Here is a 16,510-nt window from a genome sequence, read left to right as displayed (position 1 = left end):
CTATTCCTATAAACCGGAAGTACTTTCTGAGTACGTAGTCAGGTTCATTCCAAGAGTGAAGAGCGTACTATTTTCCGACGCGGATGTAGATAGCTTCCGCTGAGCACCAATCAGAGAGGATGGATTTCGAAAGGCTTATTTTGAAGGGTTGATTTTGCGAAGTTTATTTTTCCGAGTTTATTTTGGATATGTGCATGATTTATTTTCAAAAGTTTATTTTGGAAGTTGGATTTTTCAGAGAGTTCCCTTTTTAACGTTTTATTTTTAAATGGTTTATGTCAGCATCACCTCGCTTAGACCGTCTTCCGCGAGGGACGTTAAGTACGGTGCTCTGTGTTGAGATTTTGGCGCACGTTAAAGAAGGGCAAAAGTAATCCACAGACCAACCAGTGTGGCGTCACTCATGATCATAGTTGTCTCGCGACGCAAAGCCACGACACGGGGGCGTTCCGCACTCTGCGTTTCGCAGCAACCTAGTGCTACGATCCAATGCACCCCTGCCCCGTATTTGAACTTCCGTAACGTGAAGCTTCATCTGTTCTCTTCAGCTGTCAACTTCCTGGAACTCATTTCTTTCATCAACCAACGTTCATTCAGTAGGTCCAACCAACCAACGTTCAACGTTCAGTAGGTCACTCTAAGAGGCAGGCCAAATTAGTGCCACGTGCCGAGCGGTAATAAGCTTCACGTTGCTTTCTCAGAGTGGTGTCCCCTTTATCCTTGACTATTGGTTCCAATTCCGTGTCAGTCTCGCGAAGTAAGCAATCCCGGTGTACAGACATCGACAGATGGAGAGTAGATAAGAGGAAGGGGTGGATCATGTGCGCCCCAGGCAGATTTCAAGGGGAAGTGCGCCAATACTCTTTCGGAATATATATAAGGTGCGGTATGGCCTCTTACAGCACTGCATTCCCGTCTATCGCCTTGTCGTTACTTGTCACATCTTAGAAGGTCTCTGTAATGACTCTTTTTATAGTTCACTGATAATACACTTGGATGGCATTACAACATTCGTCCTTCCGGAATTAGTATTTGTTAAATGGGAAATTAGGCTTGCATCGAATGCTGCGGCTCTTCGTTTGTATAGTATGGTGACTGATAAGTAAAGTTGCGGTATCGCCATCTTCGTATTTATACTTTTTATACTTTACACGTTCTGTGCTATATTTTTCTCATGGGACAATAAACACGATTGACGAGTTTTATATCGTATTGTGGGACTTCCGCGGAAGGAGCGTATGCCAAGAGGGGTTACATGCTTTCCGTGAACATTGCAGAAACACCAGGAGTTCACAACTCGAGTGGCATATAAACATGGTTACATAGCTTTCTTTATATGTCCACCCACCCATCCATCCATCCAAGCATCGTTACGCCAGGTTTCGTTGTCCGCACTTGGACCATTCCTGAGTACGTGTTTGCGCATAAGCAGCTACCTGCAGGCAGCCGCCATGCTAATTGAGTGGAGTCATCGGCTTCATAGTTATGTGAATCTTGACGACGTTTCGATGTTTCAGTGCCTGAGAGGCACTTTCACTCTTTCTACATGTGTTCTCTTGCTACTTTGCCACAAGACGTGCCAGTTCGTATGAGCGTCGCCATGATTACTGGGGGGAAACCACGTCATTCGATATTCCGCCGCCAGGGGCGACACGAATATGGTTATGGTCCATTGTACTTGACCCCATTTATTAAGTGATCTTCCTACGAGCTCCAGGTATTAGTTTCGAAAAGGAAAGCAAGGGTTCTCGCTTCTGAGCGTCATGGGAATGCTCAGCCAAGAACGCTCGCTCAGTATGGACCAAGATGCCAGGACGTATCCATGTTTCGGGACGGCTTAAAAGCTAAACACGGCCTTGGGAGAACAGACGCTCCCTGACCGTCACTATGTCACTCAGTTACCTGTCATTGTAAATAAATGTTGTTCGTTCCTAGTTTTCGTGTATGTCCGTAGTCCCTTACTCCGGGATGAACGGTTCCCTCTCGGCCCCGAACAAACTTAACTCCATTGGTGAATTCGTTTCCGCTTGTTTCCCCAGAGGAGGTTCCTCGACTAAATACATACAGTGCCGGACCATAACTATAAGCGAACCACATTAACTCATGTTAGTCATCAGTTCCCGACGCACTGCCTTTGACGAGAAAGTTGGCCACCACTCCGGTGCTTCAGTGCAGCCCTACCGCATGTCTTCGATCACCTGTACTCGGCACCCTGTAGAGGAAGTGCATGCGCAGTGCACTTTCCCTGTACTCAACTTAACACTGCCTTCTTGAACACAACGCAACATAAAAGACAACATCTACCACATACATAATGAGATTCCCTCGGGAATATGGCCGCCCTGCGCTAAAAACAGAAAGAAAAAAGCTCAATCGCGGAGTCAATCATCACACTATGTTATTACGTGCGCGAAGACAGCGATTAATCGTGCGATCAACCGGCAAGCTGTGTTGGACGATCGGTCAATGACAGAGGTCTGCGCGGAAAAACACGCGCTCTTGACAAGGTATTCAACAACAAGGAGCCAAGAGCTGCGAAGAACATCATGATGGAGTTGTTCCCTCCGACCCTTTGCATGACAACTCTATCATTGCCAGCTTACGTGGGGAATGCTTCGCATCCCTCTCACCCATGTGGATTTGGGCAAGAAGGCGTCAATCAGACGAGCAATTCATGCACTCGCGTGAAGGCTGCGAGGCGCAGCATCATCATCATTATTATAGCCAAAAGCCGAAACGCTTTCGGCACTGGAAAGACAATTTAGTCCATATTTTCCTGTAGGAAAAGCCAGCGGAGCTTTCATACTGAAGAATGCTGCCGTGCTGATGAACATGAACTATTTTTGTACCGCGGAAAGTACCGAGTGGCCATCGACGGCACTTAAGAAAGGGTGTACCAGAATCTTGCGTTAACATGTTTGACGTTTTGTTTACGAACCGGCACGTGAAGCACCTGTACCATGCAGTTGTTGCTGTTATAGGCTGTGTTTCATAGTGTTGCTTACTGGGCTAATACAGACAACGCTACTTTTTCCTCTTGTGCTCACCTCAATTCGCGGGTTTTCGCTCATGTACGTTTTGTTTGACTGCACTATGACATCTGATGCCTTAATGTTAGAGAGCACGTAGAGAGGTGGTTTCATAACTGGAACCGCAAAGTCTTATATGTATAACAAGTGCCATGTCGTGGTGGTGGTGGTGTCGAGAGCGGCTTGCTCTTGTTGGCCTGACTTGATGGGCAGCGTCCCGACTGTAGCCAGGATGAGATGAGATCATATGATATGAGGTGTCGAAATGATGACGTTCGGAAGCTAGGATGTATGCCGGTCATTACTAGGATTGGTGATAAGTTCCGTGAGCGAATAAACTGAGTCACAGTCTTTGCGCGAGTCCAGATTTCTGGAGGAAGCATATGCCTGGAGGTGCCATGTCACGTTACTTTCAGGCGAAAGCTTTCCCAACAACAACAACAACAACAGATAAATTGATATTGACGAATGGGGAAATTCGCCCCATGAGGTGCGGCCCACTACCCCGAGGCACAATGGACGGCATGAGATGTGGTATGATGATGAGTATGCAGTCATATAACATAATCGTTCATCCCGTCCGTTAAGCAATTTCGACTGCCTTTGCCTGCGAAATAGGAAATGTAGAAGGGGAGATACGCAAACTGTTAAGAAGGAAGTACCAGTACGTTGCAAAGGCACACTGGTGAAAATTTTGTTTGGAAAAGAAGAAAGAAAAGACGCCTTGGTGGTGCTGCACCATGCAATCAGTCACGCACCAAATCAACACGTACGTGCGCAATAGTTTTAAATGCGTACACACTTCCGTGCTTCACGGAACATACGTTCTGTAAAGTTTGCTGGTATACTGGACACGGCTTCCACAGATCGTAGAACCATCCCCTCTAAAATGCTTGGCTATCTTACACTCCTTCTCCCGCGAAATGCAACGTGTCGCAAGCTGCCGGCTTATCGTTTCACTTAGACAAGCTTTCTTGACCACATATTCGGTAATGACTCTTAGTCGTGCCCATAAGGCCCTTTTCGCTACCAGGGCCGGAGATTTCACGGATGACGGTCATAGAGAGGCGTTATCACTACAGGGAGATAAGAGTTATCTTGAAAGGTATAATGTAAGAAAAGGAACAGGTGTACGTGTCCCGTATGCATTTACATGTACCACAGACAATAATCAAGATAACAGCCGAAGCACGTGATGTGTCCCGAAGCAAGGTTTCTGGTGCATAATAACTCCATTACTGTTCGTCTCGTGATGGAGACAAGCCAATCTATCTCCCATTTTCGCATCATCAAGAATACCAATAGCAACTCACGAAGACAACGCAGAAAAAAAAGAGGGTAGTTCAACATTGTTCGCCGTCACGATGAAGGCGTTTTCCTGTTCCTTGAGCAAACCGGCTGCTGTGGGACCAACCATGCGCCGGTTGTGCTGTAATGACAATTTCAACTGAAGGCTTCAAGCAGATGGAAACTAGGGGCGGATTAAGTTCGTACGCACGAATGCATTCATACGTTTCAAGTGTTGCGTGCAAAAGACCGTGACCCTTGGTTAAAGCATCTAAACCTCGATACGAAGTGGTATGGCGGATTCATGTGATGGAGGGACAGTATAGTGTACGATAAACTGCTAGTGGAACACTATGGGTCATCCAATGAGCAGTATGGCACATCGATCGCCGATAGAGTTGCCACCTTTTGCTATCAAAAATACCGGCTGAGTGAGCGAGACCAAAATGGAGAGGAGGAGGACCAAAGGATTTAACGAGGGGAATATGCACCGTTTTCCACCCAGCCTCGCACCCAGCAAGGAGGACAGCGATACCATGGAGGAAGCATCCCAAGCAGCGAAATGTACTGAAAGTCGAGTGCAGTAGGGGTGGACGGGTAGGTGAAAGACCTTGAACAGACTCTTGAAACTAAAGAACATTGATAAGACACATACCGTCCACCCCTATTGCACTCGACTTTCAGTGCATTGTGCTGCTTGGGATACGACACGTGTGCTCTCCTTCTCTCTGGCATGTGCGGTAAACAGCTTTCAACATGCTTCCCTGGCTACACTGCACTGTGCTTTCAATATGGCGGCGTCCACGGGAAAACAGTGTATAGATAGCGAATATAGGAGAGAGAGAATAGGAGAGGTGAAAGACAAGCGAAAACACTCATTCAACAGCGTGCATAATTCCTTCTAGGAGCTCAGGGAATTTGCGGAAACTTGTTCATAAAGTGCCTTCCGCGATAAACTCCGGCATATCACTGCCGGCATTGCCTTTCAACCTGCAGGAGCAACAGTGCCTGCCGGTTCAATACCCGCTGGGTGGCAAGCCTAAGCGGCGATATTAGTCGATTGATTGATTGATACGAGACATGCGGAGGTGAACTTGGGGTGAATTGTCAAGCCGTCTTGGTTGTCTGCACGAAAGATGGTGGAAAACGTTCTTCTTTAGTGTACCTGAATTCCATCCCTCATATGTCACGTAGGGTGCGCCCGTGGCCTCGTTCTCAGTGCCCCGTGCCGCAGCGACCAGTAGGACACTGAAACTGGATGCCGTGCTCTTGTGCTGCTGCTGAACGTGGACTTTTAATGCGTCATACATCACTGGAGTCGGGGAACTTGTTCCCGTTGTACCTGTAACGCGGGGACCAGTGAATGGTTGTTGGGTAGGACGCAAAGACAGTGACGGCGATGTGTAATGCGGCAGTAACACCGACGTAGTGTGCGACTGTCGTGCGCTTTTTTCATTTCTCCATGTCTGCAACCTTAAAACGCAAGTAGAGCGAGATACGTAAAACAATGCGTCAGCCAAGGTTTTCATTCTTCCTTCGCGGCGCAATGAAGCGCAACCAAACAAGGCAGTCGTTGGAAAATCCGGACAGCGGCGGGTGGCTTTTCCAGTGGCTGCGTTATTTCGATGTTCTTATGCGATGGAGGCTTGAGTGTCATGTTTGTCCATTTATACGTGCTATACTCGTGGCTTAGTTATTTATTTTCTTTCAAGCGTAATAGAGTTCAGTTGAGTTGACGAAGGACAAGCGTTGCTTTCTTCGAAGGGAGGCCAGACTCGTCGACGTGTAGGGGAGACCGGAAGAGAGTAGTCACATTTTATACTTCCGATTTTTTGTGTGACCAAAGTATGTATGTGAGGCTGCCGAAACAACTGCTCACGTTGAGTGCGATTTCTTGACACATAAACGAGGTATAAAGTATACCCACCTTCGCGCACGTAACGTGGTGCCTGCATACCGGCGGTGCACGAGACAACTTCCGGTGGAACACGAGACACATAAAAACTAAAAAATAAATCGTGGTAACCAAACTCTGTGTAACAAAATAACAGCCACGAAATGTTTGCTCTCCGCGCGTTTCCAATTTGGCTCTGCCCAATGCTGTCTCCGGAGAGTTGTGGGCGGGTGCCGCTAGGGGCTCTAACCTGAAGAAACCGGCCGCCATCTTACTGTACCCACAACAATCGCCGCAGCGATCATGGCAACTTCTTGTAATTACGGTCGTACCAATTGTACTGACAAGGATACAGGGCCTAAATTTATACAGGTGAGTCATTCTTTATCAAGGAATAAATAGGCGTCCATTCTGTATGTTTAGTTGACAATTATGAAGTGTTTTTTTGCCCAAAACGAGCACGGATGCAGGATGTTTGATCGCTCTTCCGAGGTTCAATCGAACACACTTGCATTTTACCAGGCGGCAAATGCAGTTTGAGTGCATAATATGCTTGGGAGAACGTGTTACACTACACTGGTAGTGTTGTCATCAATATATGTGCGAACACTCGAGCGCTTTTCTGCATGCATTGCTAGCATGGTATACGGTGTACGGAAGCAAGTGCACATTCATTTCTTTGAATTACCTTCGCGCACAAGTTCGGTATTACGTCATAATGAGACCAAGATTGTCACCCTTTTTCATGTATTGGTATTGTTTTGTGCCTTGGTTTGATTTGTGAGAAAGAATCCTACGTAACGGTGGTGTGGCGCGACTTGAGTACTGCCTTTTTGTCTGAGCTATATCGTCAGCTTGTTGCGATAATAATTTGTAGCGTGTCGTGCTGTTTGTAGCAGTTTTTAAGGCAAAAGTGGTCTCTCAATACAGATTTCCTCATGGGGCTACTCAGAGGATCGTCTATGCAGTGTGATGCGACTGAGTGTACAGATAAGTATCATGTTCCTCATCCACGGGTTTCTACTTTACAGGAAGGAACCACCTCAGTGCACACACTGTGGTTAGCCTCTCTCAATTTTGCACATTTTCTAACATGTTCACATCTCAAAACACATCTTATACATCTTAGGCTCCTTCACCCAGCAATATAATAATTATAGTTCTTTTTAGAATAGTTTTTAATCTTTTAAATTTTTAGAAGATAGAGGGATTGTAAACCCTGTTTTAAACTGGTGTTTTAACATTTGTCCAATGCATTTATTAAACGTATTTATTTTTAACTAGTTGCATCCAAACCAATGTTCTGATGTATTATGACCTTTGTTGTCGATGCACCATAAAAAGTGGAATGATCATCATCAATACAGGTTACTTCACAGCTGCCTCGACATATCTCAAGAAATGGGTGCAGAACCTGCGTAATGCCCAGAAACTTTGATTACCCCAGCACCTCCAGAAAGTAAAAGGATATGTGTCACATGGGATTTTTAAAGGTATTCACAGTATATAATACCTTGTATTAACTATAGATCTATTATTAGTATTAACCTTGTAGATCTATGCCGCCTCTACAGTACACTCTCAGAAATTAAAACTTGTCAGGGAACTGTGATAATTGTTTCAGTTAATAGGCATGCACATATATGCTAGAAGTAGAAAATTCTTGAGAATGCACTTCTCTGGCTACTGATGTTGTTTACATCTACTGTTGATCGCATTCATTTATCACATATTATATTCTTATATATTATTATTATATTATCACATATTCGATCACATTAAATTTAAAATTTAGCATATATGATAAAATATCAGGAGGGAAGTTGCTATTCATTGCTCATTCCAACCTAAAATTGAGTGCTACAAATTTAGAGAGTGTACCTGTCTATTGTCATTCCTAAAATATATATTGTCATTGTAGGAAGGTCACAAAACAATAAATGTAGTCTTTTGCGACCTCCCTGCACGTTCATTGTATCCTGAAACGCATAAGTGCAAGAAATAAATGTTGAACTTGAAAAATGTATATTCTCTTTACTCGTCATCAGTGATCTTCTTTACAAAAGCATATCGTGTTAGACTTTTTTTGTTTACGTTTCACAGACTGGGTACACGAGGGCCAAAATGACAAAATTACAACTGTTTCAAGCTCCAAATCGTCCTGTTGCAATTTGTAGACCATACGTGTGTAGTGCAACAGGGCTCTTTCACATCAAAATGTAAGGTGGGAGTCACAGTTAATGCAAAGTGTTTCCTATGAGACACTTCGATGCTGAACAAAATTGTGCTAACTGCGGAAGGTGCCATAGAAGATCTTCAGAAAGCGTGTCTGGTCTCTCAACGGTGCTACGACGCTCCCTTTTAGATGACGATGATACTGATTGGAGTTTCAGATGTGCAGCTGCATTTTTTCGAACGTGCTCCACATAACAAGCATGACAAAGTCAGCACTGGATAGCAGGCCCCCGTCCCTAAGCAGCTTTGCTCAAGCTGCAGTTGTATTCAGCAAAAGCATGTGAGTGCTCGAGAAGAACATTCAGTTTAGGCACAACCGCGCCTGCAAATAATCAGAACAAATGAAGGAAGAAACAAACAAACATAGAAGGGCTGTACTTCAAAAAGAGATAAGTCCTGTGTCTCAAGGAGGTGTTACCACTTTCTAATTAATTGATTAAGCTTGCATCACTACCTGATTAACTGTCCGAACGAGCCTGATCTAATTGCGTGAAGTGATTATTTGGGCTGCTTCAGTGTGTCCATATTTGTGAGGCAAGGCACCGCTGTCGTCCACTAAAAGACTCTTTCTGCGGCGATGCTTGATATAAATCATACTAAACGCATACACGACTGAAACAACGGCTGTGATTCTACAGAACGATCTCTTTCTGCCTGCGAGTATATCTTTCCCGGACCGTTCGTTATGGAACAATTTTTGTCCAGAACGCAGCACGGGATATTACATACATAATTGTTGTTAACCTAACATCGTTTCTTATTGAAATATTGGTTGGGAAACGTGCTGTAGTACAATCCCCAGCGCTGCACTGCAGTGACGGTCTAGTTTCGGAATGCAAAACATAACGTAATTAAGAATCGAACGGCAGGACACCCGTGAAACACTGTTAGGATACATCAGTATACTGGCACCTTACAAAATTGTGTGATGACAAACAACGATCAACGCCTGCAGCGCAATAAATACAATCTCCGTTGCCTCCCATTGTTTTCAATTGGCACACACAGCGCTTTAGGGTCTCCCAACATGGCGGCCCGAATGCACGCCTCTCTCCCACGAGCCCCTCTCCCATGCGCGATCCAGCCTTTATACATAGAGATCAGTGGAACAAGCCGATGTAGCTAAATATTCGGAAATCATACACAAAACATGTGCTATATGTGAGCAAGAAGAGACTGCGCCGAACATGTCGTATTGAACTGTAATTGTACTCAGCCAATGCAAGAGGATTTGGCCATACGGAAAGCACTTGGCACTCGGAGACCGCTATGTCCCACTGGAAATGCTGGAAAAAAGTTTTGTGGCGATATTTTTTTATTTTTTTTTTGACACAGAGTTTGGTTACCACGAGTTTTTGTTGTTGTTGCCGGTTTTGATCGGATAAATGCGTCGTCGTGCGTCACCGGAAGTTCGTCCGGTATGCAGGCAACGTGTTACATGTGCAAATATAGATACAATTTATCTGCACATACCCTGTATATAAAAATCAGTCCGCGCAGAGGTTGCCACGCGTGACTGTGCATTGCGCATTGTACATGTAAAAGAAGGACGAAAATGTTACACGATCCCTAAGGTGAGCTAAAAGTAACCGTCAACATGCTTCTTCTGTGTACTTTATCCCTTCCTCTAGCCGGCAAAGGATACGAGCTGTCACCTCTACGAAACATCGTAGTTTTGGTTCAACGAATAAAAGCGATCTTACCTCCTCGCGTCCGCTTTCCTCCTTCCCACTGGCATATCCTTCTAACCAAATTCCTTCACCGCGTGAATGCGACCCTCCAATGCATCAGTGACGCAAGGCGCGCAGACGGACGGCGTGACGTATATTCGGGTTACGGGGCTACGCGAAACATCAAGTATTTGCTATCGTCCGCGATTCCTTCCGCAATGTTTCGGCGATAGTAAGGGTGTAGTAAGCAATATACTACTAGTGCGGTTTTGAAGTTCAAGACCAGAACCAACTTACACTAAAGAAATGCATTGAGGAAATTCTTCAGTGACGTCCTCAGTAGCTTTGACACGAACAGCATCGATGGCACTGGCGAGGCCCGAAGCACTACCGAAGCTACTGAGGACGCCACCGAGGAATGTCCTCAACGTCCATGCAAGTGGGCGTCCCTTTAAACAGTTTTACGAGTACTTCTTGCTCAGCGTTGCGTACGTCCGGTTTCACTAATATCTAACTTGCGTCTATAATGTTTGCTATACATTTTGTAATGAACGCAATACAGTGTATTTTCGACGTCTCCACAAGTGATGCCGTGAGACGCCAGTTCCGAGCAGCGCGAACAAGACGCATTGCAGTGTATTCCGTTTCGACAAATAAGTGCATCGCTTGCAAAGAACAACAACAGCTACACATGCGTAACGATGAGACGCAGAAAGGCAACGAATGGGTTCCCTAAAAAGTATGCAGTCTTTCGTGTAGATCGGTATCCTGATGAGATCACTTCGTAGGAATCAGTTATCACGCCATCTAGTGACGCTCTGATCTCTACCTTGTATGTCACACGATCACAGTCAAGGTTTGCCGTGCAGTGGAAGCATAATGAATTACCCGCGCGTCCATGGAAACGTACGATCGCTTTCAGAAACAAAGGGAGAATTTGTACAGGTTCCTACGGGATGTGGAGAGCTTATTTTAACCTGTAAACCCGGCCAAAAGGAAAAAAAGAAAGAAAAAAAAACACACGAAAAAGAAAAAGTATCGGTTGCTATTGGACGTCACCGTGCTTAAACTAACAAACACTTGTAAACGTTCGATCCCCATACGAGTAGAAATTTGAGCATCAGTATGCGGCACGCATCCCTTTCATGCGAGCAAACGCAAAGGTATCTAGATTGGCATGTGATCAACACTCAACAGGGATTCTTATATTTATCTGAATACTATCCGCAGGTGGCACACTTAACTGTTGCTCGGAATAAGCTGCAGTCTTTCAGGCGTTTTTACGTGTATTCCAGGTGGCGCATACGACGCATCCTCTAATGGGGATTATGCTTTAGTATTTCGTCAGGTTGGGGGGTATCGTTTATCGAAAGAAAGAAAAAAATAATAAGAAAGAGAGGGCGGCCTGCCTGCCGGGCGTTAAGTTGCCACAGGCAGAGAAAAACGGGAAATGACAGGGAAAAACGACGGGACACGCCAACAAGACACATGACACATATCTATGATCCGTTCAGTACAAAGTTCGGTGGCTGTACCATCTGGTCACCTTCGGTTCACCATACACCGGTTAGGTTAGAATGCTCGCGACCATACCTGCACGCTTAAATAATATGCACTTGGGCACCGTTATAAGTCGTTTGCGGTCACCAGTAGCCCACAATAAAACATTTTCTTGTATACGCTCGCAAAACTATGGAGCTAATAGTCGCGGCAGGCTATACGGCGGCAAAGTGGCGAATATGTCCTGCACTGATCCCGAGGTTTCGAACCTGGCATAATTTTGTGTTACGATGCAAGTTGCTTCGATACATCGCTTTTTCGGAAAGGGAAGAAATCTGCGTGCGAAGGTGTCAGGGCACGGTTTCATAATCCTCAGGAGGGCGGAATCACAAACCGACTCCTGTTGTGTATACCGTATACTTGTCTAGCGACGCATTATGGCTATGCATAACTTTGGGGGGATGCTACAGGCAGGACTCTATAGAGGTATGTAGCTGCGGTGCAATCAGAATGGCCCGCGAGAAGTGCGGGTCGTTGGGCAAAGAAGTGGCCAGGAAATTGATTAGTGTGTGGCGAAAAACGATTGGCGAGTCTTTGCATTGGTGTTAAAAACGGGAACAGTCGAAAGGCAGTCGAACAGGCCTGTTGCTTCACAACGTAGCGCTAACTGAGGCCAACAACGTGTTTTAAGTGTGGGTGCGTGTGTCTCTCTGCGTGGCTTGGCGTGTTGACGGGAGAGTAATCAGCGGTGTTAGAACTAGTAGCATCACTGACCGGAAATCGGAGGTTGTGCGTTCGAATCTCACTGATTATGCATTTTTGTCAACTGTGTTTCTTTAATCGAACTATTGCTTCGGGTCGGGTTATAGGGGACGGTCGGGCTACTTAAGATTTTTCTTTTCTTGTGCAGCTCTGTGCAATGAAGCTTTCCGCTGATGTCCACCAACCACACGCACGCACGCACCTGAATTATCTCCACATTGTGTTGCCTGGGGTTGTGTGGGTGATATATTGTGAAACTGGAAGTGTGCTCAAACGCAGGACTCGCGCGCTAGAGTATAACGTTGTACACGTGGCTCACGTCTATGGGGTCCTGGGTTGCTCATTTTCCTTTAATACTTCGCATGGCTTGCAGCGTATCTGAAAAACGTTTAAACTTCCAGATGTTACACGATCCCTAAGTCACACAGTACTCCAAGTACTACAGTACTCCACAGTACTACAGTGTCACACAGTACTTCAAGTACTCAGTAATTCCAATGGTAAAGCTTACTACTGCGCGGAGGAGTGGGAACGAAGCCGGTTACTGTATTCCAGACTAGTGTGCTGCAGGCAATTCTACCCCACTTTATTATCTCAGCAATGAGCTTATATAACGTGTTTCAGAAGAGCGCAGATGTAACTTAATGTGTCCAAAAATTGTCGCGGCAGCAGTGATATCGATCAAACGACGGGGTATCTGTTTCCTCGGCTCGGAGCCTGCATATCTTTTTGCAGCAGAATAGGAGTAGCTCAACGATTGTCACTTAAAGTTAAAATGTGGTGCATGCATCGTGTCTTTGCACGTGTAGCGACGCGTCTAAAGCCTGTTTGCGACAGGCTTTCGACCGATATTGTGAACCATGGAGCGACAAAGTAGCGGTGCTTGGGCTGCAACAGATGCGGATGAGTGCTGGCATGGTAGGAGTGCCAACAGGTGATGGGTCAACCAGTTAAGATTTACAACGTGCACTTAACGCGGCTTGTTTTACATTAGCTTAGATAAACACTGTTAGATATTAAAGTCTAATTACGTTTTCGGAATTAACTACTTCTAGAATAGCTTTCGATATTATGTAATTGTAACTCTAACTCAGTTACATTTGCAGTATAGCCAGCCACACGTTGGCAGAACAGAAACATTGCGAAGCATTACACTGTAGCTGAAAAGTACTCTTGTCCTTCAATAATCACGCCGCCATATTCGACGAGTGATTTTGAGGCACATTGTGTCTATATTAAACATAGTGTTCAACGCCATCCTAGCCATCATTAGCCATCCTATAGACCAGCGGCATGGCCGAGCGGGTTAAGGCGTCCCGCTCGTTGGTGATAGCCAAGGTCGTGCTGAAGACTGGCAGGTGGTGGGTTCGAATCCTACCACCGGCTGTGCTGTCTGAGGTTTTCCCTGGGTTTTCCGAATACTTTCCAGACGAATGTCGGCACAGTTACCCATGTAGTCGGCCCAGGACGCATACTGTCCCCCACTCTTTCCTGCTGTCCTTTCTCCATCTGTCCCCATCTGTACGCCGCTCATAGCCACAGTTGCTTCGCGGCGCTAGCACGGAATAAAAAAAATAACCACCTTATAGACAATTTGTAATGAACATGTAAATACTTTACACACCTATGGACAGGTAAATCAGTTTATACCATATATACTAGACGTCTGACAGCCCCCCCCCCCTCCCCACACACACACACATATAAAGATACGATGATGAGGTGGGGCTGATGCCGGCCAGCGGGCTGGGCGCTGCCCCAGTGCCACTTGTACGTAATGAGAGATGATGATAGAAATGATGAGGAGTCCGGTAATCAAAGCAGGGTGGAGAGGCCTGTCGATGCCCACTTTGTGCTGCACATGCTGTAAATGGTTACATGCATATCTTTCACAAAAGCATGCAAAGAGTGCGTTACTGTCTGACACCCGTTGTATAACCAACGTCCAAGCAGATTGCTGTACAGAAAGAATTATGTTACTGTTACATCCATTTAACGCCCGATATGCACGGAGGGTGTAATAGTGGTATATAGAAGGAAATACCGCCCTATAGTTAAACTCCATAATTGCACTTAGAAAGATGTTTAAAATTGTACAGTATAGCGCTAAATGCTCACTAGGCGAATAAGAATGGAATATGTCATTATTAATCCATTCATACTTTGACATGAGCGCCCTTAGCATTGGCATGAGGTGCGTTTGGATCACTCATCAATGGCTTCATATCATATTTAATCAATGGCTTCATAAGCGGGGGCTTGTGTGCGAGCAGACCTGTTTCACTTGTTTCATATAATTGTGTCTCAGCTTAATAGGCACGACGAATCAGAGATCGTTTGAGATGACATTATGCAAATTTCGCAAAAAGTGCAGTGAAATTCAGAACCTTGCATCTGATGTAACAAACAGCACGGCCTGATAATGAGCCATTACGCTGTTTGATCGGCATCTGTTTGTGGTACGGCATGCTGAACAAAATACTTGGCGTAAATGTTCAATTCACTTGTTAGAATTCATGCTGCACAACTTGTGTCTGCACCTTATGCAACACAACATCACCTATGTGTGAATATTCGAAAAGAAAACATCATTTTTATTTAATGCTTTATTTAAACTGAATTTTAATTTAATGCTCATCAAAGCGGTGCCTCAAGTGTGCTTTTACATATGCATTGAATTAGAGTAGTAGGAAGCTTTTTAATCAAGCAAAAAAAAAAAAGAGTCATTTACGTAGCAGCTGACGAAACTAAGACTTTATATAGATCCTTCATTGCACCATCAAGAGTTTCATCACGTATCATCGCTCTCTTGTTTTCACACTTTGTCAACGACCTGTCAAGCGCAATTACAGCCATCAGACTAATTGCAGTCGGGGTTTTTAATTCAGCCAGTGTTGTTGACTACTGCCCTTAGGTAAGGTAATTGGAGTAGATTTATTGTCCTTATAGGATAGGACTTTTTGAAGATATCGATTACGTACTATTTGTCCAGTGGGTCGGGGGACCTTGCGTTGTTTGAACTGCATAGCAGCTATATCGAGCCTACTTTTACCGGGCTACAAATTACAGAATTCAATTTGTAAAGGGAACAAACTGCTATTTTATTTTATGCGCGTAATGTGTGTGCATCACGATGTAAATACTTCACTTTCCATACCCTCGATAACTCCTGAATGTGTACCCAATTGTAATATGCACACGCTGTAGTAATACAATACACTCAATATACACTCAATACACTCAAATTCAAATTCTATTCAGAAGATGACCACAAGAAACAGACATAGCTCGCCGAAGCCAACATGGCTGGTGGCTATAGGCCCCGGGCAGAACTGTGAGCGAACAACCACAATATACGAGAGCAATAGACTTGACTGCCAAAACAAAGGGCACATATATTACGAGTGAAAAAAAAAAAAAAAAAGAACTCTATACGAACTGGATTTGGAAACTAACGATAAAGAGAAAAAAAATTCAACAGTATATACTAATAACAATAATTGATGGGTTCACGTAGCGAGACAGCACTATTCACGAGGGTCGGCTCGCGTATTCCATATTGCCCACTCGTGGTGTCTAACGTGCGCTGAAATTTCAGCGCACTGCACAGACTTTTTAACGTCCACCACGGAAGACCACGTCTCTACGGAATGGCACCAAATTGCCGTCCTTACGCCTGACTAACCGTTCCTCCCTTTTCTTTTTTTTTTCAATAAACATACCCCCCCCCCCCCCCCCCGTCCTCTGCCGAGTTCGAATCAGTGAATAACTGTATAAATGAGTGACAATATAGAAATGCTCCCGACTTCACTTTGGAACTAAAAAGCACGACCTTATTTTGAATCTCCTCCTCGAACTCGTAAAATGTGCTCGTCACCCAAGGGGATGGCCGTTCCACCATTTCGTATTGCCAACATGTGAACTTCTCGGTCTCCACCCTTGGTCGAAGAAAATGCTATCTCGCACTCGACAACGCTTATCAGTTGCTTGGCTATCCAGGGGCGTATATAACCCGCGATTTATCGTCTGGCGTAGATGTGCTATCGAGTGTGCGCCGCGCTTATCGTGTTTCGCTTTATCACCGTATTTGGAAACGAGGCGTGCAATCTGCTGTGATGTCCCAGCTTACCTCC

The 16,510-nt window shown here is 45.0% G+C and overlaps 1 protein-coding gene across 1 annotated transcript in view; it reads left to right on the top strand.

Moving 5' to 3' along the window:
* The window catches only part of LOC135378114 (zinc finger protein ush-like), a 295,765-nt gene that overhangs the window by 18,336 nt on the left and 260,919 nt on the right, over positions 1–16,510 (top strand). The window lies entirely within an intron of this gene.

This window comes from Ornithodoros turicata, chromosome 1 (genome assembly GCF_037126465.1).
Source record: "Ornithodoros turicata isolate Travis chromosome 1, ASM3712646v1, whole genome shotgun sequence".
Lineage (NCBI taxonomy): Eukaryota > Metazoa > Arthropoda > Arachnida > Ixodida > Argasidae > Ornithodoros > Ornithodoros turicata.
The sequence above is the reverse complement of the archived record's forward strand: the minus strand, read 5'-3'. Positions and strand labels throughout refer to the sequence as shown.